The sequence below is a fragment of the Triticum dicoccoides genome, chromosome 5B, assembly GCF_002162155.2.
Source record: "Triticum dicoccoides isolate Atlit2015 ecotype Zavitan chromosome 5B, WEW_v2.0, whole genome shotgun sequence".
Lineage (NCBI taxonomy): Eukaryota > Viridiplantae > Streptophyta > Magnoliopsida > Poales > Poaceae > Triticum > Triticum dicoccoides.
Window position 1 is genome coordinate 533576773 of NC_041389.1, and position 24125 is coordinate 533600897.

The 24125-nt window shown below is 44.8% G+C and overlaps 1 pseudogene; it reads right to left on the reverse strand.

Moving 5' to 3' along the window:
* LOC119309962 overlaps positions 1–24125 on the reverse strand; it is a 58687-nt pseudogene that overhangs the window by 19105 nt on the left and 15457 nt on the right.

Below are 24125 nucleotides of genomic sequence, written 5' to 3' on the forward strand. Positions count from 1 at the left end.
CCTCGTTGGGTTCGACACTCTTACTTATCGAAAGGACTATGATAGATCCTCTACACTTGTGGGTCATCAAGACTCTTTTCTGGCGCCGTTGCTGGGGAGTGAAGCGCCTTTGGTAAGTGGAAGTTGCTAAGGAAAAATTTATATAGTGTGCTGAAATTTACTATCACTTGTTACTATGGAACATAATCCTTTGAGGGGCGTGTTCGGGGTAGCTTCACCCCGACTAGTAGATCAAAGAGTTGCTCCTCAACCTACTCAACCTAGTGAAAATGTTTACTTTGAAATTCCTTCGGGTATGGTAGGGAAACTGCTAGTTAATCCTTTTTACAGGAGATGGAACATTGCATCCTGATTTGCACCTAATCTATGTGGATGAAGTTTGTGGATTATCTAAGCTTGCAGGTATGCCCGAGGTGTTATCAAGAAGAAGGTCTTCCCTTTTATCTTTGAAGGGAAAGGCATTGACATGGTTTAGGCTATGTGATGATATGGGATCATGGAACTACAACCGATTGAAATTGGAATTTCATCAGAAGTTTTATCCTATGCATCTTGTTCATCATGATCGTAATTATATATATAATTTTTGGCCTCGCGAAGGAGAAAGCATCGCTCAAGCTTGGGGGAGGCTTAATTCAATGTTATATTCATGCCCCAATCATGAGCTCTCACGAGAAATTATTATTCAAAAAATTTATGCTCGGTTTTCTCTCAATAATCGCTCCATGCTCGATATTTCTTGTACTGGCTCTTTTATGATGAAGACTATTGAATTCAAATGGGATTTATTGGAAATAATTAAACACAACTCTGAAAATTGGGATCTCGACAAAGGTAAGGAGTCAGCTATAACACCTAAGTTTGATTGTGTTAAATCTTTTATGGATACCGATGCTTTTCATGAATTTAGCACTAAATATGGACTTGACACTGAGATAGTAGCTTCTTTCTGTGAATCATTTGCTACTCATGTTGATCTCCCTAAGGATAAGTGGTTAATATATAATCCTCCCACTGAAACAAAAGTAGTTGCACCTATTAAAGTTGAAGAAAATACTATCACTTATAATGATCCTATTGTTCCTACTACTTATATTGAGAAAGCACCTTTCATTTTTATATTTTATCCTTTGGCAAGCACCTTGTGTTGGAAAGATTCTGATGTAGATATCCAATTGGATGTAAGTTAGCATGAAATATTATTGTTGACATTACCCTTTGAGGTAAAAGTTTGGAAGGCAACACTATAAGCCCCTATCTTTCTCTGTGTCCAATTAAAACTCCATACCCATAAGTATTGCGTGAGTGTTAGCAATTGTGAAAGACTAAATGATAGTTGAGTATTTGGACTTGCTGAAAAGCTCTTATATTGACTCTTTCCGATGTTATGATAAATTGCAATTGCTTTAATGACCGAGATTATAGTTTGTTAGTCCTCAATGAAGTTTCTGATTCATACTTGACATTGTGGATAGATTATTACTTGAGCATAAGAAATCATATGACAATATATATATGTTGCTGTTATAAGAATGATCATGATGCTCTCATGTCCGTATTTTATTTTATCGACACCTCTATCTCTAAACAGGTGGACATATTTTTCGTTATCAGCTTCCGCTTGAGGACAAGAGAGGACTAAGCTTGGGGGAGTTGATAAGTCCATTTTGCATCATGCTTTTATATTGATATTTATTGCATTATGGGCTGTTGTTACACGTTATGTCACAATACCTATGCCTATTCTCACTTATTTTACAAGGTTTACATGAAGAGGGAGAATGCCGGCAGCTGGAATTCTGGGCTGGAAAAGGAGCAAATATTAGAGACCTATTATGCACAACTCCAAAAGTCCTGAAACTCCATGGGAGTTATTTTTGGAATTACTAAAAAATACTGGCGAAGAAAATACCAGAGGGGGGCCACCCACCGTCCACGAGGGTGGGGGGCGCGCCCCCTACCTCGTGGGCCCCCTGGCAGTCCTCTGGTGTCCCTCTTCTGCTATATGAAGTCTTTTACCCTCGAAAAAATCATAAGAAAGTTTTCGGGACAAAACACCGCCGCCACGAGGCGGAACCTTAGCGGAACCAATCTACGGCTCCGGGGCGGAGCTGTTCTGTCGGGGAAACATCCCTCCGGGAGGGGGAAATCATCATCATCGTCATCACCATCGATCCTCTCACTGGGAGGGGGTCAATATCCATCAACATCTTCACCAGCACCATCTCCTCTCAAACCCTAGTTCATCTCTTGTATCAAATCTTTGTCTCAAAACCTCAGATTGGTACTTGTGGGCTGCTAGTATTGTTGATTACTCCTTGTAGTTGATTCTAGTTGGTTTATTCGGTGGAAGATCATATGTTCAGATCCTTAATGCATATTAATACGCCTCTGATTATGAACATGAATATGATTTGTAAGTAGTTACGTTTGTTCCTGAGGACATGGGAGAAGTCTTGCTATAAGTAGTCATGTGAATTTGGTATTCGTTTGATATTTTGATGAGATGTATTTTGTCTCTCCTCTAGTGGTGTTATGTGAACGTCGACTACATGACACTTCACCATTGTTTGGGCCTAGAGTAAGGCATTGGGAAGTAATAAGTAGATGATGGGTTGCTAGAGTGACAGAAGCTTAAACCCTAGTTTATGAGTTGCTTCGTAAGGGGCTGGTTTGGATCCACATGTTTCATGCTATGGTTAGGTTTACCTTAATACTTCTTTTGTAGTTGCAGATGCTTGCAATAGGGGTTAATCGATGCTTGTCCAAGAAAGGGCAGTACTCAAGCACCGGTCCACCCACATACCAAATTATCAAAGAAACGAACGCAAATCATATGAGCTTGATGAAAACTAGCTTGACGATAATTCCCATGTGTCATCAGGAGCGCTTTTCTCTATATAAGAACTTGTCAAGGCTTGTCCTTTGCTACAAAAAGGATTGGGCCATCTTGCTGCATCTTATTTACTTTCATTACTTGTTGTCCGTTACAAATTACCTTATCACAAAACTATCTGTTACCGATAATTTCAGTGCTTGCAGAGAAAACCTTACTGAAAACCGCCTGTCATTTCCTTTTGCTCCTCGTTGGGTTCGACACTCTTACTTATCGAAAGGACTATGATAGATCCCCTACACTTGTGGATCATCAGCTGCTACTGCCATCTAACAGGACTCGGGAGAAATGAGCAGCTCGCCTCTCTTTTGGAAAGGTGCCATCCAATACAAGGGCATACGAACCCGGAGAAGGCATCACTTCCGGACCAGTGCATGAACTCTAGGACTTTAGAGGCGACAGCGTTGACTCCTTCGTGCTGCTGGCGCCGGCCGCGCCTATCATCAGCCTGGCTGGTGAAGACCATGTAGGCTCCGTGTTCTTAAGGGAATTCATCTTGGATGGCACAGACTGCTGGACGGGCCGCCGGCTGCTGAGGAGGCAGAGGCGGCTGGCCAGCAGGCGGAGGGGGCAGCATCCCTTCGCCCTTGGAGATTCGGGTGAGCCAGTGGCACTTCCGGGTGATGTGATTGGATGGCTTCGCACCGCTGTGAAACTTGCAGGGTGCATCAAGGGTTTGCTCATAAGAAAAGGCAGGCTGCCAAGCTGGCTGCTTGCCGCCTTTCTGACGCTTGTGTAAGGGTTGCCCTTCTGGCTGCTGATCTTTGATTGTTGCCACTTGCCATCTGGGGGAAGCTGGCATCGGGGCTTTGCGCTTGTTGTCGTTCTGCTGCTGGCGCCGACTGGTGTCACCAGCCGGCGTTCTGGGAGCCGGAGGGAGCACCTTCTCAGATGCGTCCACCTGAAGCTCCGACTTCATAGAGAATTTGGTAGTGGCGTACTTGTCTGCTATGATCAGCAGCTCATCGAGTGTAGTCGGCTCGTCGCAGAGGAGTCGGTGCTTGAGCAGGGTGCCTTCTCTGCACCCGGCGGTCAAGTACTCTATAGCTTGCACCTCGTGCACCCCTTCGCACGAGTTGCGCAATTCGGCCCACCGTGTCAGATAGTCGCGAGTGGATTCGGTAGGGCCTTGGACGCATAGAGAGAGCTAGCGAGGCTTGGGCGGCCGCTTGTAAGTGCTGGTGAAGTTGCGGATGAAGACTTCGGTGAAATCTACCCAATTGTTGACGTTGTAGGGCTTGAGGCTTCAGCCAAGTTCGCGTCGTGGCCTGAAGCATGAGGGCGACGTACTTCACGGCGACGTGCTTGTTGCCGTTTGCTATGTTGACTGCGATGGAGTAGTCGACCAGCCAATCTTCCGGCTTCATGGAGCCATTGTACTTGGGTGTATCTCTTGGGAGCGAGAACCCTTTGGGGAAGGGCTCGTCGTGAATGCGGGGGCCAAAACAAGGCGGACTAATCACATCTTCTTCTTCTAGTGCCTGGGATCGGGCCAGGCGGTCGATCCAATGGCGAGCATCGCTTTCTCCGATTCCTTCACGGCGGCCCAGCCGGCCGCTGAGCGTCGGTGCTCAACTGGCGGCGGGGAGGCATACCTATCTCTACGAGGGGGAGGAGGAGGCCGACAGTCGTCCCGCCGCTCCACAGCTCGGGGTCGGCCATCTTGGTTGCGCTCAATGGTGAGGCGCATCCGACTGCGGCTAGCAGCAGGCTCTTTGTCTCTTCGGTCGCGGGCACCACCTACTTTCGGTGTTCGGGAGGTCACGCCATGCTCTCAGCGGTGGGTAGGATTCTCGGTGTGCGCGCCGGCTTCTTGCTGCATGGCAGCCGCGTCGATGAGCTACTGAACGCGCTCCCCCATGCAGCATCACTCGTCACCCTCCAGGTGTTCCAGTTTATCTGCTGCCGCCTGGGCGGCACGTAGATTCTCGATGGGCGTGGCGTAGACAGGGTGGTCGACCCCCAGCATGCTGGTGATGGTCGCGCCGCGCTATCGGACAACGCCCACACGGCTAGGCTCGCCAGCAGCCAGTGTGCCACAGACAACATGATCGACCTAGCACTGATAGGCCTTGGTGAGTCGTCTCATAGTGGCCAACTTCTTGCTGCTTTCGACGAGTGTGACGCGGCAGGTTTCTAGCGTCTCGGCGTTGGCGTCGCTCGTGATGGGCACAGACAGGTCGCGCATTGCCGCCTGCAGCGGGTCTTGGGCGTCCCCACCGGAGGCTCCGCCGTGGCCGATGACGAGCACCTCGGTGACGGTGCTGCCGCCGCTGTCCGCACGAGGGAGCGGGTCGTCAATGACCACCACGTTGGTGGGGAAGGCATCGAGGGATGCCGAGTTAGAGTCCACAAGCATCGGGTCAGTGGAGCCGATCGACTCCAGGTCGGAGGCTGGCTCGTTGGCGATGTTGAGCCTGCCAAGGAGGTCGATGAGGCATCTCTCGGAGCTAGCTGCACCCGCGCCTGGCGCAGGCTTGTTGGAGAGGCGAATCTCGCCGATGAGATCAACGAGGCAGCTTGCCCCGCAGGCGACTTCCGCATCATGCAGTGCGTCGGTGCAGATGCCATCGGGCTTGCCGGGCTGGTTGCGCTCGCCAGGGAGGAACAAGGTTCCCGTCCAGAGCAGATCTCCATACGATGGTGCATCTAGCCCCATGGTGGGTGCCAAATGTTGGGGGTTTGGTGCGACATATGCCAAGGGATGGCTTATCATGGTGGGAGCTAGTAAGACATCGCCGGTGCCTAGAAACGTGATAAGGCGCAAACATGTACGCTGACGCATCTTACCCAGGTTCGGGGCACTCCTAGGTAAATCAACAAGGAGCTACAAGCTTGCACCTTGAGCTGTTTGGCTAGAGGAGGAAGAAGGGCTAGGCCAGCTCCATTCCTCTCTCTATATGTGTGTGTATTCCCTAAGAAGCTGAACCCTTTGCATGGGTGCCCTGGGGGGTTTATATAGGCCTACCCCCCAGGGGTACAATGCTAATCCGGCTGGGTGTAGGCCCGGGCCATCAGTGTATCTGGACGCCAGCTTCCCCGCCGGCTCCTGGGCTCTCGGCCGACAGGTAGGGCCCGCCACTGGTGGGCCCTATCGACTGCTCATCACTGTACCTTGCCTCTGATGATGAGGGCTTGGTCGGGGGGAGCGTGGCTACAGTATCGCCACCTGGTGGGTGCTCACTGTAGCCACACCTCGTCTTATCTGGTTAATGGCGCACAAACTCCAAGGGGAGGGGAGGGCCGACTGCTAGGAGTCGGCCTCCCCTTATGCCGACTGGTCTGGGCTCGCCGTTTTCTAGCATCCCACGGACAGGTAGGGCCCACCTCCTGTGGGCCGTACCGATAGCCTGTCGTGGGAGCATGGCTTCGTCCGCCATGGATGATTGTCATGGGCTGCGTGGCAATGTTAGAATTATTGTATAGGGATAGGATAGGTTGTTTAAACTTGTATGTCAATTCTATCTCTCCTTCTCTCTTATCTCCTGTAACGACCTCCTGGTCGATCTCCTCCTCCTAATCGATCTCTCTCTCGATCTCCTCCCTGTAACTTGTGTACCAAGGCTTTGCCTCAATATATACATTGCGGACCGAGACAAAGGGTTCTACGCTTCCCAAACTATTTCACATGGTAACAGAGCCTCTTCCTCATCAGATCAAAAGAGATCGCATCTAGCTACCCTCCCAACCGAGCCATGTCTACCACCTCCGCCGCCATGTCACCCAACACCATGGGCGCGATCACCACCACCTCCTCCGCCTCCACCTTTGCCTCCTCATCCACATCCACCAATACTTTCCTCGGATCACCACCATAGGAGAAGCTGACAAGGGGAAACTTCTTGCTATGGAAGGCCATCGTGCTTCCCTAGTTCAAGGGTGCCCAGATGGTGCACCACCTCGATGCAACGAGCCTGCCACCGCCGGCCACTCTCACCATCACCAAGGATGGCAAAGAAGAGCAAGTCGTCAACTTCGCACGCACTCTCTGGTATGCCCAACAGCAACAACTTCAAGGGTTCTTGATGGGTTCCTTCTCCTACGAGATTCTTTCCCAGGTGGCCACGCTTCAGACGTCGGCTGAGGTGTGGTACGCCATCAACTGCATGTTCACTACCCAGAGCCAGGCGCAGGCGATAAACACCCGCATCGAGCTCACCAACATTAAAAAAGGTAATATGTCCATGGCAGAGTACCTCGGCAAGATCAAAACCCACACCGATGAAGTCGCATGCACTGCTTCGGCACTCTCCGATCCGGAGATCGTCTCCAAGATCCTTGTTGGCCTTGATATGGAGTATAATTCTGTCGCCTCTGCTCTTGCGGCACGGGTGGAACCTATCACGGTTCCGGAGCTGCACAGCCAGCTGCTCAGTTTTGATGCCTGCCTTACCCTCCTCCACGGCGGCGATCTCCAGCAATCCTCTGCATACTCCGCTTCACAGGGTCGCGGCCGTGGTCGTGGTCACCAGGGCGCCAACCGTGGCGGTGGCCGCGGACGTGGTGTCTCTTCGGGCGATGGTGCTCATTCTGGTGGCGCTTACGGTCAGAACACCGACGGTGGCGGCTACGGCAACAACCATGGGGGTGGCGGCTTCAACTCCAACACTAGCCGCCGCACCTCTTCCTCACGTGGTCGCCCTTGCTGTCAGCTCTGCAAGAAGGCCGATCATGAGGTCATCGACTGTTGGCATTGGTATGATGAAAACTTCGTCCCAGATACTAAACTGGTTGCAGCTGCTATGCGTGAGCAAGGCGAGGACGGCGTCTGGTATGTTGACTCCGGTGCTACAGATCATGTCACCAATGAGCTAGAGCAACTTGCCCTACGCGAGACGTATCATGGCAACGACCAGATCCACACTGCCAGCGGTAAAGGTATGGATATTAGTCACGTTAGTCAAGTTTCGCTTAATTCCCTTAATCTTCAACGTGATCTAGTTCTTAAGGATGTTCTCCATGTTCCTCAAGCCGACAAAAATCTTGCCTCTATGTCTCATTTAGCCACCGATAACAATGTTTCTTTGAAACTGACCCTCGTTATTGTTTCATTAAGGATCGGGCAACGAGGGCACCTCTCTATCACGGTAGGTGAGTTGGCGGCCTCTACCCCATCTCATCTGGAGCACTTAGCAACAAGCATCGTGAGTCTACTCCATCATCAAGCCCTCTATAGCGAGGTGGTATCAACGATTATGAAATCCCTCATCAGTCATAGTTAGGCAAGTAGTCAATAAAGACAATCTTCCTTTGTCACATAGTTCAAATAATGAGTCTGTTTGTGAAGCATGTCAATGTGCCAAAAGCCACCAGCTTCCCTGTCCTAAATCTACTAGTGTGTCTCATGCTCCCTTACAATTGATCTTCAGTGATGTATGGGGTCATGGACGAGATTCTTTTGGTCAAAAAATATATTATGTTTGCTTCATTGATGATTACAGCAAGTTTACATGGATTTATTTTCTTAAGTATAAATCTGAAGTCTTTTCCATCTTCCAAGAATTTCAGAAACTTGTTGAGAGACACTTTGATAGGAAAATTATTTCGGTCCAAAGTGACTGGGGAGGGGAGTATGAAAAACTCAACTCCTTTCGTAGCATTGGGATCACTCATTATGTGTCATGTCCTCATGCTCATCAGCAGAATGGTTCTGCTGAACGCAAACACCGGTATATCATCAAAGTTGGTCTCTCTCTTTTAGCTCATGCGTCTATGCCTCTCAAGTATTGGGACGAGCCCTTTATCGCAGCTACATATCTTATGAATCGCCTTCCTAGTAAGGTTATCGGCAACTCCATTCCTTTAGAACGATTGTACAATCAAAAGCCAGATTACAATTATCCTAAAATTTTTGGGTGTGCTTATTACCCCAACTTACGTCCATACAATCGTCACAAACTAGAGTTCCGCTCCACACAATGTGTCTTTATTGGGTGCAGTAACCTTCATAAAGGATACAAATGCCTTGAACCATCTACTGGACGCATCTATATTTCCCGTGATGTTATCTTTGCTGAGACACTCACAACTTCATCCCAATTCTGGTGCCTTGCTTCGTGCAGAAATTGCACTTCTACTAGTCTATACTACACATCCTGATCACGGGGGTGAATTAACTGATCATGATCATGTGCAAAAATCCACAGAAAATTGTGTTTATAGTTACTTTTGTGCAGATTCTACTCGTCATTTTATGTGCACACAGGACAAACCAGGCACATCCTCCGACGTGGATCCTGCTGATACGTCTCCAACGTATCTACTTTTCCAAACACTTTTGCCCTTGTTTTGGACTCTAATTTGCATGATTTGAATGAAACTAACCCTGACTGACGCTGTTTTCAGCAGAACTGCCATGATGTTGTCTTATGTGTAGAAAAGAAAAGTTCTCGGAATGTCCTGAAAATCCACGGAGGCACTTTTTGGAATTAATAAGAATTTCTGGGCGAAAGAAATACATCAGGGGGCCCAGGGCCTGTCCACGAGACAGGGGGCGCCCCCCCTAGGGCGCGCCCCCTATCTCGTGGGCCCCCTGGACCTCCACCGACGTCAACTCCAACTACATATATTCCGTCTCGCGGAGAAAAAATCAGAGAGAAAGTTTCATTGCGTTTTACGACATGGAGCCGTCGCCAATCCCTAATCTCTCTCGGGAGGGCTGATCTAGAGTCCCTTCGAGGCTCCGGAGAGGGGGATTCGTCGCTGTCGTCATCATCAACCATCCTCCATCACCAATTTCATGATGCTCACCGCCGTGCGTGAGTAATTCCATCGTAGGCTTGCTGGACAGTGATGGCTTGGATGAGATTTACCATGTAATCAAGTTAGTTTTGTTAAGGTTTGATCCCTAGTATCCACTATGTTCTGAGATTGATGTTGCTATGACTTTGCTATGCTTAATGCTTGTCACTAGAGCCCGAGTGCCATGATTTCAGATCTGAACCTATTATGTTTTCATGAATATATGTGTGTTCTTGATCCTATCTGGCAAGTCTATAGTCACCTATTATGTGTTATGATCCGACAACCCCGAAGTGACAATAATCGGGATACTTCTCGGTGATGACCGTAGTTTGAGGAGTTCATGTATTCACTATGTGCTAATGCTTTGTTCCAGTTCTCTATTAAAAGGAGGCCTTAATATCCCTTAGTCTCCACTAGGACCCCGCTGCCACAGGAGGGTAGGACAAAAGATGTCATGCAAGTTCTTTTCCATAAGCACGTATGACTATTTACGGAATACATGCCTACATTACATTGATGAATTGGAGTTAGTTCTGTGTCACCCTATGTTATAGCTATTACATGAGGAATCGCATCCGGCATAATTATCCATCACTGATCCATTGCCTACGAGCTTTTCACATATTGTTCTTCGCTTATTTACTTTTCCGTTGCTACTGCTACAACTACTACAAAAACCCAAAAACATTTATCTTTACTTTTGCTACCGTTACCTTTATTATCATACCACTTTTGCTATTATACACTTTGCTACAGATACTAAGTTATCCAGGTGTGGTTGAATTGACAACTCAACTGCTAATACTCAAGAATATTCTTTGGCTCCCCTTGTGTCGAAGCAATAAATTTGGGTTGTACTGCACCCTCAAAAGTTGTTGCGACCCCCTACACTTGTGGGTTATCAAAACTAATTTCTGGCGCCGTTGCCGGGGAGCATAGCTCTATTCTCTGAGTCACTTGGGATTTATATCTGTTGATCACTATGAAGAACTTGAAAGACGCTAAAACCAAGATCGATCCCTCAACTACGAGGGGAGGTAAGGAATTGCCATCTAGCTCTGCACTAGATTCTCCTTCCGTTATGAGTAAGCTTGCGACACCTAAACCTGCTACTGCTATGAATTCTGATATGTTGCATGTTATTGATGATGCCACTTCTGCTATGCATGATGAAACTACTTCTATGCGTGATACTACTTTGCCATTAGGTGAATTTCTTGATGAACAACTTGCTAGAGTTAGGGGGAATGAAATTACTGAAGATCCTATTACTGATGATAGTGATGATGAAGGTTCTCCCAATGATTATGTATTGCCTGTTGTTCCTAAGGGTTATGTTATGAATGAAGAAGCTGCTAGGGAAATCTTTGCTTGCAATGATAGATATGATCTTAAGAAACTATTAGCTAAATGGAAGCAACAGTCTCTTAATGCTAGAATGAAACTTGACCTTGCTTTTGCTACTTCACCTATCTGTGTTACTGATAAGGATTATGAATTCTCGGTTGATCCTGAGATTATTACTTTAGTTGAATCTGATCCTTTTATGGCCTTGAATCTGAAACTGTTGTGGCACATCTTACCAAGTTAAATGATATAGCTACCTTGTTTACTAATGATGAGAAATCTCGCTATTTCTATATCCTTAAGATATTTCCATTCTCATTAAAGGGTGATGCTAAGACTTGGTATAATTCTCTTGCTCCTGGTTGTGTGCGGAGTCCCCAGGATATGATTTATTACTTCTCTGCTAAATATTTCCATGCTCATAAGAAACAAGCTGCCTTGCGGGAAATATATAATTTTGTGCAAATCAAAGAAGAGAGTCTCCGACAAGCTTGGGGGAGGCTTCTCCGGTTACTTAATGCTTTTCCTGATCATCCTCTTAAGAAAAATGAAATACTTGATATCTTTTATAATGCACTAACCAATGCTTCCAATGACTACTTGGATAGTTGTGTTGGTTGTGTTTTCAGGGAAAGAACAGCCGATGAAGCTGAAATACTATTGAATAATGTGTTGACTAATGAAAATAATTGGACTCTTCCTGAGCCAATTCCTGAAGCAATTCTTGAACCAATTGAGCCAACTCCTGAGCCTATTCCTAAACCCACTCCGAAGAAGAGAGGTGTTTTATTTCTCAGTCCTGAAGATATGCAAGAGGCAAAGAAATCAATGAAAGAAAAAGGTATTAAAGCTGAAGATATTAAGAATTTACCTCCTATTGAAGAAATACATGGTCTTAATATACCGCCTATTGAAGAACCTTATTGTCTTGATAACCCGACACAGGTAGTAAAGGTAAATTCTCTCTATAGCTATGATAAAGTTGAAATACCCTCTACTAAATTTCATAACCCTTTCTTAGATGAATTGATGACTTTATGGCTAGACAAGAAAGTTTTAACGCTGATGTTGGTAGAGAGTTAAAGAATAATGCTTTCGAGATAGGATGTGTAAGTGATAATCTGGCTAGAGTTAAAGATGAACTTCATCTCGTTAGCAAATATACTTCTATGGTTGCTACTCAAGCTGAGCAAGTACTTAAAGCTCAAAATGATTTGCTTGATGAATTAAATAATAAGAATGACTTTGCTGTTAGAGTGGCTACTAGAACTGCTAGAATGACTCAGGAACCTTTGTATCCTGAAGGCCACCCTAAGAGAATTGAGCAAGATTCTCAGTGAAATAATTTAGAGGCACCTAGTTCTTCCAAAAAGAAGAAAAAGAAAAATGATAGGACTTTGCATGCTTCTAGTGAACCTACTATAGACACACCTGAGAATCCAAATGATATTTCTATCTCTGATGCTGAAACTCAATCAGGTGATGAACATGAACCTAGTGATAATGTTAATAATAATGTTCACATTGATGCTCAACCTAGCAAGAACAATGATGTAGAGATTGAACCTGCTGTTGATCTTGATAACCCACAATCAAAGAATCAACGTTATGATAAGAGAGATTTTGTTGCTAGGAAGCACGATAGAGAAAGAGAACCATGGGTTCATAAACCCATGCCCTTTCCTCCTAAACCATCCAAAACAAAGGATGATGAGGATTTTGAGCGCTTTGCTAAAATGATTAGACCTATTTTCTTACGTATGCGTTTAACTGATATGCTCAAAGTAAATCCTTATGCTAAGTATACGAAGGATATCATTACAAATAAAAGAAAGATACCAGAAGCTGAAATTTCCACCATGCTTGCTAATTACACTTTTAAGGGTGGAATACCAAAGAAACTTGGAGATCCGGGTGTGCCAACTATACCATGCTCCATTAAAAGAAACTATGTTAGAACTGCTTTATGTGATCTTGGAGCCGGTGTTAGTGTTATGCCTCTCTCTTTATATCGTAGACTTGAATTGAATAAGTTGACACCTATTGAAATATCTTTGCAAATGCCTGATAAATCAACTGCTATACCTGTCGGTACTTGTGAGGATGTGCCTGTTGTGGTTGCAAATGTCACCATCTTAACGGATTTTGTTATTCTTGATATTCCTGAGGACTATAGTATGCCTATTATCCTTGGTAGACCTTTTCTTAATACTGCAGGGGCTGTTATTGATTGCAACAAAGGCAATGTCACTTTTCATATTAATGGTAATGAGCATACGATACACTTTCCGAGGAAACAATCTCAAGTTTATAGCATCAATTCTATTGAAAAACTTCCAACTATTATTTTTTGAGGTTTTGAATTTCCTCTCCCTACTGTCAACAAAAAGTATGATATTCTTATTGTTGGGGATTTTCATATCCCCGTTGAGGTAACTTTGTGTTATTCGAAATTTCTCTAGTTCCATGTTATTCGGAATGAGTTTGTTAACAAGACTTGATCAACCTTGTTAGTGGATTCATTTTGATGATCACGAGATGGATGAAACTAGAAGGCACAATCTTCTGTACCCACTTTTTACTTTCTGTTATTTAGATTAAATAAAGCAAAAATAGTATTAACCGTCTGTTTTCTCATTTATCTGTCCATTAAAAAATATCCTGAAAATAAAAGTGCTCCAAATGCCCTGCAAATTTAGTATGATTTTTTTCTGGAATATTTGAGGATTTTAGGCATTGAAAACACTGCAGGAGGGGCAAGCACCAGGCCACGAGAGTGGAGGGAGCCCCCCCTATAGGGCGCGCCCCCTGTCTCGCGGGCCCCTGGTGGCCCCCCTCCACTTATGACAGCACCCACACACTTCATCTTCTACCCCAAAAAATCCCCATCCAGCTCAAGCACGAGTTCTAGCACGAGTTCTAGCTCGTTTTGCTGCTATTTTCGATCTCCTTGCTCAAAGCTCCATTCACAAAACTGCTTTGGGAGATTGTTGCTTGGTATGTGACTCCTCCATTGGTACAATTAGTTTTTGTTCTAGTGCTTTATTCATTGCAAATTTTTGCTGCATAGGTGGCCATGTTCTTGAGCTTGCATGTTAAATTTATGAGGTCCCAAGCAATTCCAATGCATGATATAGGCTCTAGGCACTTGTAGGAGTAGTTGCTACCAATCGTGTTTAGTTCTATTCACTTTTATCTTGAAGTTACTAAAATTTCAGAAAATGTGAAGGAAACTTTTGAGGGGCTCCTCTAGCCAAGGCTCTCGGGAAAAACAAGCCAAAGAGAAGGAAAAATCCAAGTATAATCTTCCTCGCTTAGCGGAAGTACGGTCGTGTGAATGGCCATGTGAGGATTCCTTGTAAGAAGCTGGAATTCATGAAGATTTTTATTCTTTGATCGAGACTGCAGGCCTCACCGGTTTCATCAACGACCGGATCGATCAGTATCTCTTACTGACCAATACTTTCGTGCAAAACTTTTATTATTATCCTAAGAAGTCACCGCCTGCAGTATCTTTTCATTTATATGATGAATTCAGAGAAATGTCTTTACGTAATTTTTGCGTGGTGTGTAGGATACCTTATGAGGGAGAATTAGAGGAACCCCATTGTAAAGATGTGGATGGCTTTGTTAATACTATCGCTGTAGAGGAGCCAAAGAAGGGTTCCGAGGCAAAAGTCTCTAGCATACACTTTCCTGTTTTACGCTACTTTGCCATATTTGCTAGTAGATGCTTGATTGGTCATGGAAATAGTGGAAACTTGAGCATTCCTGATATTATCATTCTTCAACATGCCTTGCTTGGAGACAATACTTTTAGTATGGGTGTCGTCGTCGCTAAACGGCTAGCCCTGAATCGTACAAAAGGCCCCATATTTGGAGGTATCTATGTTGCACATCTTGCGAGACATTTTCAGATACCCATTAGGCATCTTGAGAAAGAGGAGACAATATTGCCTCCTCACATTTTAGATTACAAGAGCATGGTAGCACACAAGTTTATTGTTGACAACGAAGATAGGATGCTCTTATATAAACTTAGGTTCAATAAGAAACACATTGAGATTATTATTTTGACTGCGCCTCTGTTGTTTGATTTGCTTGCAGAAAATTTTCTTGTCCCACCGGAAGCGGTGAACAATCATCGAGCCCAAGCTTTCACTCCAGAGCCTGAACCTGAGACGGAACCTGAACTGGACCCTTATCATGCATCATCTGTTCAGTGGGATCCAAAGATGACCAGCCAGTGGTATCCTGATTACACCTCCCATTACACCGGGGAGAGTAGCGGCGGTCGTTGGTACTAGACCAACTTAGGACAAAAGTCTAAGCTTGGGGGAGTACGTATTTCTCACCGACTTTACATTCATGTTCACACACTAGTCGTCGGTGCTCATACTCTTTCATTGTAGTATCCATGCTAGTTTAAATTTCTTTTTCTAGTTTTCTTCTTGTGTGTTTGATAAACCTTGAGAAAAAACCAAAAAAAATTTAGTTAGTTTAATTTCCATGCTTGTAGTAGAAATGAAAATGAAAACCCAAAAAGATTTCTAGCTATTCTTCTTACTTGTTGGGAGCTTTCCCGTGTAAATAGTTTTATTTTATTTTCTTTCCTTTGGGGGTCGAGAAGACCATATTGAAAATGTTTAGTGGCTCTCATATGCATGATTGTTTATCTACCTTAGAGCCCATATTACCTTGTCTTCTCTTTTGAGTTGAATGCTTGCAGATTCCAGCTTAGTCCAATGCACGTGCACTCTTATTATTATACACATCGTTCGGTCGTGCAAGTGAAAGGCAATAATGACAATATATGATGGACTTATTGGGATGAGAAAAGCTGGTATGAACTCGACCTCTCTTGTTTTTGTAAATATGATGAGTTCATCGTTTCTGAGTCAGCTTATTATGAAGTAAACATATTTGCAATGACATTTAGAGATTATAGTTGCTTGTGCCATGCTTGATTAGCTATGAGTTATAATGGTTTACCTTGCGTGCCAACATGCTATTAGAATGATTATGATGTGGTATGATGGGATTGTATCCTCCTTTGAATGAATTGAGTGACTCGACTTGGCACATGTTCACGCATGTAGTTGAATCAAATCAACATAGCCTTCATGATATTTATGTTCATGGTGGATTATATCCTACTCATGCTTGTATTCGGTGTGAATTAATTTTAATGCATGTTTATGACTGTTGTCGCTCTCTCAGTTGGTCGCTTCCCAGTCTTTTGCTAGCCTTCACCTGTACTAAGCGGCAATACTGCTTGTGCATCCAAACTCCTCAAACCCCAAAGTTGTTCCATATGAGTCCACTATACCTTCCTATATGCGGTATCTACCTGCCGTTCCAAGTAAATCTGTATGTGCCAAACTCCAAACCTTCAAATGAAATTCTGTTTTGTATGCTCGAGCAACTCATGTTACAACTAGGGCTGCCTATATCTTCCATGCTAGGTGGGTTATTCTCACGAGGAGTGGACTCCGCTCCTCATTCACGAGAAAGGGCCGGTAACCGGGATGCCCAGTCCCATGATCCAAAAAGATCAAAGCAAATCAAAATAATTAAACAAAACTCTCCCAGGGCTGTTGTTAGTTGGAGGCACTCGTTGTTTCTAGCAAGCCATGGATTGATGCTTGTTGGTGGTTGGGGGAGTATAAACCTTTACCATTTTGTTTGGGAACTGCCTATAATGCATGTAGTATGGAAGATACAGCCATCTCATAGTTGTTGCGCTGACAGTGAAAGTATGCCGCTCAAAATATTATTCAATCTCTATTTTAAAATCGAGCTCTGGCACCTCTACAAATCCCTGCTTCCCTCTACGAAGGGCCTATCTATTTACTTTTATGTTGAGTCATCACCCTTCTTATTAAAAGCACCCGCTGGAGAGCACAATGTCATTTGCATTCATTACTATTGGTTTATATTGGGTATAAATTGACTGGATCTCTTTTACCATGAATTACAATGTTTAGTCAGTCCTTGATCTTTAAAGGTGCTCTGCATTTATGTTTTGCGGTCTCAGAAAGGGCTAGCGAGATACCATTTTGTTATATCATGTTATGATTGTTTTGAGAAAGTGTTGTCATCCGAGTTTTATTATTATGGCTCGCTAGCTGATTATGTTATTGATATGAGTAATTGTGAGAGCTAAGTGTTATTGTGAGTATGGTTAGTTCATAATATTTGCTGAAACTTGAATGCTGGCTTTTCATGTTTATAACAACAAGAGCAAATAGAGTTTGTAAAAGTTTTTCTTTATCACTTTCAGTTTATCAACTGAATTGCTTGAGGACAAGCAAAGGTTTAAGCTTGGGGGAGTTGATACGTCTCCAACGTATCTACTTTTCCAAACACTTTTGCCCTTGTTTTGGACTCTAATTTGCATGATTTGAATGAAACTAACCCGGACTGACGCTTTTTTCAGCAGAACTGCCATGATGTTGTTTTATGTGTAGAAAAGAAAAGTTCTCGGAATGTCCTGAAAATCCACGGAGGCACTTTTTGGAATTAATAAGAATTTCTGGGCGAAAGAAATACATCAGGGGGCCCAGGGCCTGTCCACGAGAAAGGGGGGCGCCCCCCCTAGGGCGCGCCCCCCTATCTCGTGGGCCCCCTGGACCTCCACCGACGTCAACTCCAACTCCATATATTTCGTCTCGCGGAGAAAAAAATCAGAGAGAAAGTTTCATCGTGTTTTATGACACGGAGCCGCCGCCAAGCCCTAATCTCTCTCGGGAGGGCTGATTTGGAGTCTGTTCGGGGCTCCGGAGAGGGGGATTCGTCGCTGTCGTCATCATCAACCATCCTCCATCACCAATTTCATGATGCTCACCGACGTGCGTGAGTAATTCCATCGTAGGCTTGCTGGACGGTGATGGGTTGGATGAGATTTACCATGTAATCAAGTTAGTTTTGTTAGGGTTTGATCCCTAGTATCCACTATGTTCTGAGATTGATATTGCTATGACTTTGCTATGCTTAATGCTTGTCACTAGGGCCCGAGTGCCATGATTTCAGATCTGAACCTATTATGTTTTCATGAATATATGTGTGTTCTTGATCCTAGCTTGCAAGTCTATAGTCACCTATTATGTGTTATGATCCGACAACCCCGAAGTGACAATAATCGGGATACTTCTCGGTGATGACCGTAGTTTGAGGAGTTCATGTATTCACTATGTGCTAATGCTTTGTTTCGGTTCTCTATTAAAAGGAGGCCTTAATATCCCTTAGTTTCCACTAGGACCCCGCTGCCACAGGAGGGTAGGACAAAAGATGTCATGCAAGTTCTTTTCCATAAGCACGTATGACTATTTACGGAATACATGCCTACATTACATTGATGAATTGGAGCTAGTTCTGTGTCACCCTATGTTATAGCTATTACATGAGGAATCGCATCCGGCATAATTATCCATAACTGATCCATTGCCTACGAGCTTTTCACATATTGTTCTTCGCTTATTTACTTTTCCGTTGCTACTGCTACAACTACTACAAAAACCCAAAAACATTTATCTTTACTTTTGCTACCATTACCTTTATTATCATACCCCATTTGCTACTTAACACTTTGCTGTAGATACTAAGTTATCCAGGTGTGGTTGAATTGACAACTCAACTGCTAATACTCAAGAATATTCTTTGGCTCCCCTTGTGTCGAATCAATAAATTTGGGTTGTACTTCACCCTCGAAAGTTGTTGCGATCCCCTACACTTGTGGGTTATCACCTGCTGCCAGCGTGCGATCCCAGACGGATTCGCAGCAGTCTGCAGTGCAGGGTGGTGCGCGATCCCACGCAGATTCACTCCTGCGCCCCCTGGTGGCCAACAGCGCAGTCGACCGGGTGGGCCACACTAGTCCAGGCGTGTTACGCCAATCCTCGCCTGTGTAAACCGAGACGCCCATCGAGAGAGGCATGGGGGGAGCGAGTCCCTGGCCACCACGTTGCCTGGGGACCCAGCGACCGATCTTGCCGTGACAACGCAGGACCCGCTGGATGGTTCTGATTCGGCGGGCGCGTCGGACGATGAGGAGCAGCGCCAGCAGCGCCAATCTACCTCGGATCAGGAGCCCCATCAACCTGGATCTTCTGTGGACAATGTTGAAGCAGCTAGATCTCCTGCGCCACAATCAACAGCAACTGCTTCTACGGCTCCTTCACCTCCTCGTCGACACACCAGGTCTCGGTCAGGTATTGTCAAGGAAAAACAATACAATGATGGTACAATAAAGTATAATCCGACTAAGCGTGCTTTTCTTGCCACTACTGGTGAACCTATCAATCTGAATGATGCTCTTGCTAACAAGGATTGGAAGGAATCCATGGATAATGAATATAATGCACTTATGAAAAATCAGACTTGGCATCTAGTACCACCGCAACGTGGTGCTAACGTAATTGATTGTAAGTGGGTATACAAGATTAAAAAAATCTGATGGTAGTATAGACAGGTACAAGGCAAGGTTGGTTGCGAAGGGCTTTAAACAAAGGTTTGGATTTGATTATGATGATACCTTTAGTCTTGTGGTTAAATCAACTACTATTCGTCCTGTTTTGTCCATTGCTATTTCCAGAGGATGGAGCTTAAGATAGCTAGATGTTCAGAACACGTTTCTTCATGGTGTTCTTGAGGAAGAAGTGTTCATGCGGCAACCACCAGGTTATGAAAACTACAGCACACCACATTATGTATGTAAGTTGGATAAAGCCTTATATGGACTCAAGCCCAAGAGCATGGTATTCTAGGTTGAGCATGCAGCTACAACATCTTGGGTTTACATCATCCAAGGCATATACATCCTTGTTCTTTTATAGCAAAGGCAATATCACAGTTTTTGTGCTTGTTTATGTTGATGATATAATTGTTGCCAGTTCAAGTCAAGAGGCCACTACTTGTTTGCTTAAAGATTTAAAACTTGAATTTGCTCTCAAGGATCTAGGTGATCTTCACTATTTTCTTGGCATAGAAGTAAAGCAAATGAGAGATGGCATACTTCTCTCACAAGAGAAATATACAACTGATGTTCTAAAGAGGGTGGGATTGGAGAATTGCAAACCAGTCAGCACATCAATTTCCACCTCAGAAAAACTTACAATTGATAGTGGAGAAGCTCTTGGTCCAGAGGATGCAACAAATTATAGAAGCGTTGTTGGTGCTTTGCAATATTTAACACTTACACGTCCTGATATTTCTTACTCAGTGAACAAGGTATGTCAATATTTGCATGCTCCTAGAACTACTCATTGGACAACATTTAAAAGAATTCTAAGGTATCTCTAGTATTCTCAAGGGCTTGGACTTCAGATTGTCAAGTCCTCTTCCTTGCTTGTTACTTCATATTCTGATGTAGACTGGGTAGGGTGTGCTGATGATAGAAGATCTACTGGTGGTTTTGCTGTGTTTCTGGGATCTAATCTTGTGTCATGGAGTGCAAGAAAACAAGCTACTATTCTAAGATTAAGTATAGATGCTGAATATAATTCGTTGGAAAATGCTACAGCTGAAGTGATGTGGATACAAACATTACTCTATGAGCTTGGAATTAAAGCTCCAAAGGCTGCACGGTTATGGTGTGACAATATTGGTGCAACTTATCTTTCAGCAAATCCTGTCTTTCATGCACGAACAAAACACATTGAAGTGGATTTTCATTTTGTCACAGAGAGAGTAGCTCGAAAGCTACTTGAAATTCGGTTTATTCCCACAGGGGATCAACTTGCGGATGGGTTTACTAAGCCCTTGAATGAGAGAAGACTAGACGAGTTCAAATACAATCTCAACCTTAGGAAGGCTTGAGGCTTAGATTGAGGGGGAGTGTTAGAATTATTGTATAGGGATAGGAGAGGTTGTTTAAACTTGTATCTCAATTCTATCTCTCCTTCTCTCTTATCTCCTGTAACGACCTCCTAGTCGATCTCCTCCTCCTGATCGATCTCTCTCTCTCGATCTCCTCTCTGTAACTTGTGTACCAAGGCTTTGCCTCAATGTATACAATGCGGCCCGAGACAAAGGGTTCTACCCTTCCCAAAATATTTCATAGGCAACAGTGATGCGTCGGGCTAGGGATGGCCGCCCGGTATGCTGCACTGTGGCCACGTTCGTCACTGGATTTGGGGGTGGCAGGCTGCACTGTAGCCATGCCTCATCTCGTCGTTGTTATGTGGGTGCAAAATTTGAGGGCGCGAGGGTGGGCCGCCTGCCAGGAGTCGGCCGCTCTGCTGGCCGCCTGCTAGGAGTCGGCCCGCGTCAGGGCCGCTCTCTGGACCTCGCTGCCTTCTAGTAGCCGGCCGTTAGGACCAACCGGCCACCAGAAGGCGGTCCCTTGTCTTCGATGCTTGAGGGGTGCAGTCGGCCCCGATGTCTTGAAATACCATGGGGGAAGATAGGGCTACCCGTGGTTATTTACTCCGACAGACATGTCATTATTCTTCCTTCACGTAACGATCTCCAAAACCATTACCCCCGAAGCTGAACCCATCCGATTTCATGGAGTAGTTCCCGCGCATCAAGTACTTCGGAGCCATGTATCCACTGAAAATAGCACAACAGAGCATGTTCCAACGTGATTAACGAACGTCACCCTTAATTTAGCTAGGAAAGAGAAACATTGGACTAAACTAGTACTATTCCTAGTACTTACTATGTAACGATGACACGGTTGGTGACACCCTGCGTCTGACCTCGCCCGAAGAGAGCCTCTCTAGGCCAAAGTCCGAGATCTTGGGGTTCATGTCAGCGTCAAGAAGCACATTGTCGGCTTTGAGATCACGATGGACTACCTTCATCTGGGAGTCTTCGTGGAGGTACTACAAGCCTCGAGCGATCCCACGTATAATCCTCTGCCTCTTTCCCCAGTCAAGCTGCTCCCCTTTCTCTGTGTCTGCCGTACGTTTGCAAGTTCAAAAAGTGTATCTGAGTTGCAATTTAGAGTTTGTGATCATAGGTAGCAAACCAGAACATCACCAAATAGGATCTGGTCAAGGCTCTTGTTGGGGATGAACTCGTAGAAGAGCAGCCACTCCTGCTGCTCCAAGCACACGCCAACAAGCCTGACAAGATTCCTGTGCTTGAGCTTCACCACCAGGGTGAGTTCGTTCTTGAGCTCCTCCACTCCTTGCGTCAAACTCTTTGACAATCTCTTCACCGCTATCTCTTCCCCATCTGGCAAAGTACCCTACGTACCAAATTGAGCCAAAGATAAGTCCGGCTCAAGTGCAAAAAAAAGTATATCTACCAATTTTGTCAAGATCGGCACCTTGTACACCGCGCCAAAGCCTCCTTCGCCGATCTTGTTGCTCTCCACAAAGTCCCCGGTGGCAGCTCGCAGAGTTGAAATGTCCATCAGCATCGAGTCTACACTCTCAGTGTCCTTAGATTTAGTGGAGTAACTGGAATCTGTTGAATAATAGCAACTCATTATCAGGTTGCATGTTCAAGTGCAAGTTCATAGTGTAAACTGGAGTGTTTGGAAGGACATACATGGTTGCTTTACTTGTGCTGGTGATCGCTGCCTCCTCCTCCAGATAAGTAGACCGACGAGAAGGTTTGCGGCAGTAGAGTAGGCAGCACAACTATAAGAACCATGCCAGGAACACTGTACTTTCTCCCTGTGGATGTAATCAAATTTAGTTATTTTTTTGCTGCCTAGCGTGCCATTTGTGTGAAATCACCATCACATCAGCAAGACCTGAGCCCGTCTCGCCTCAAGCGCTCCCGCTAGTGTGCCGACCAATAACGTGTGCGTATATAATGTCTCGAAGCATTTTTAGGAGGCTTCTATGACCGGTTTAGGCTGGGTTTAAAGCTTTTGTTTTGGTACGTTTCCCCTTTTTGTGTTTTCCACGGCGGGTTTCATCTACTTTATATTTTTTTTCTTGTTCATTATGTTCTTTTTTCTCTCTTCATTTTTCAAACACATGTGGACTATTTTTGAAGGAAATATGCCCTAAAGGCAATAATAAAGTTATTATTTATTTCCTTAATTCATGATAAATGTTTATTATTGATGCTAGAATTGTATTAACCGGAAACTTAGTACATGTATGAATACATAGACAAAACATATAGTCCCTAGTATGCCTCTACTTGACTAGCTCGTTAATCAAAGATGGTTATGTTTCCTAACCATAGACATGTGTTGTCATTTGATGAACAGGACCATATCATTAGGAGAATGATGTGATGGACAAGACCCATCCGTTAGCTTAGCATTATGATCGTGTTAGTTTCATTTCTACTACTTTCTTCATGACTTATACAAGTTCCTCAGACTATGAGATTATGCAACTCCCGAATACCGGAGGAACACTTTGTGTGCTACCAAATGTCACAACGTAAAAGGGTGATTATAAAGGTACTCTCCAGGTGTCTCCGAAGGTGTTTGTTGGGCTGGCATAGATCGAGATTAGGATTTGTCACTCCATGTTTCGGAGAGGTATCTCTGGGCCCTCTCGGTAATACTCATCACTATAAGCCTTGCAAGAATTATGACTAGTGAGTTAGTTGTGGGATGAAGTATTACGGGGTGAGTAAAGAGATTTTCCGGTAACGAGATTGAATTAGGTATCGAGATACCGACGATCGAATCTCGGGCAAGTAACGTACCGATGACAAAGGGAACAACATATGTTGTTATGCGGTTTGACCGATAAAGATTTTCGTAGAATATGTAGGAACCAATATGAGCATCCATGATCTGCTATTGGTTATTGACCGGAGACGTGTCTCGGTCATGTCTAGATAGTTCTCAAACCCGTAGGGTCTGCACGCTTAACGTTCGATGACAATTGGTATTATGACTTTATGTGTTTTGATGTACCGAAGGTAGTTAGGAGTTCCGGATGTGATCACGGACATGACGAGGAGTCTCGAAATGGTCGAGACATAAAGATTGACATATTGGACGACTGTGTTTGGACATCGGAATGGTTCCGGATGAGTTCGGGCATTTACCGGAGTACCGGGGGGTTACCGGAACCCCCCCAGGGAGTGTATGGGCCTTATTGGGCTTTAGTGGTAGAGAGGAGGAGGAGGAGAGGTGGAGGGCGCCCCTCCCCCCCCAAGCCCAATCCGAATTGGGTGGGGGTCGCCCCTCCCCCCCCCCTTTCCTTCCCTCTCT